Here is a 997-nt window from a genome sequence, read left to right as displayed (position 1 = left end):
CCAGTCAGGGATGCAAATGATGCACCTCAACGCCATCAGGTACTGGAGTTGACAGAAAATAATGAGAACCCGCTGAATCTTTTATAAGGTTAACACTCATATTTCCCAGTCAGCTGTCACACAAGAAAGAATTTAGCACATGCATGCGGGCAAAATAAACCTTCATCGTCTCATTAATGCTGACAGGGCCCTGGACCGGCAGCTCCCTGCGCCAGCGCCGCCACCACCTTCGTTTTGTGTTGGTAATTTGCAGCGGAGACAGACCCCCTTCTCCTGGAGAGAGAGAGAGAGAGAGAGAGAGAGAGAGGGAAGGGAGAGGAGGGAGATATCACGGAAGGAGAACTAGAGTGAGAGGAAAGAGTGGGGGATTGTAGAGGATCGTGGAGTGAGTGCAGAAGAAGAGAAGGGAGGAGGAGGAGGAGTAGGGTGGAAAGATGGCTCGCGCGCCAGGAGTCTGATTCTCTCCTAATTGGAAGCATTGGGCATTGTCAACGGAGGATTTTCAGCTGCTCGCTGACAGGTAGAGCCGTCAGAATGATAGCCCACTTGTCAGCGCAAAAGACCAATAAAAACAAACCACTTTTGATTTAATTGGAGGCCTAACCATGGTGTGTATGTGTGTGAGGTAAAGAGTGTGTATTGCCTGCAGGGCCAAGGCCACGGGGAGGTGGGAGGAGGTGTGAGGATGAGGATGAGGAAGGGGGCATTTGTGTCTGTGTTTGTGAGGGAAATCATCACTCAAGCCATCAACGTGCTCGACCTGTCTCCATCTTTGTCATCACTCCTGCCTCTCATCCGCAGCTCTCCCTGGGGGTGGGGGGAGGGGGGGGGGGAGTGGTCACTGGGTGCTCCTGGTAAGTTTCAGGAGAGGCATGTTTTTGATTCTGTCCCAGAGGGGCTTCCTGAGCTGCAACATCAGAGAGAGAGAAAAACACATCTTCTCCCTCTTCCTCACCCTTTTCTCTCTTCTTCATCTTCAGGCTGACTTGGGTTCAAC

The sequence above is a fragment of the Telmatherina bonti genome, assembly GCF_933228915.1.
Source record: "Telmatherina bonti genome assembly, chromosome: 17".
In the NCBI taxonomy this organism is placed as follows: domain Eukaryota; kingdom Metazoa; phylum Chordata; class Actinopteri; order Atheriniformes; family Telmatherinidae; genus Telmatherina; species Telmatherina bonti.
Note: the sequence above shows the minus strand (reverse complement) of the source record.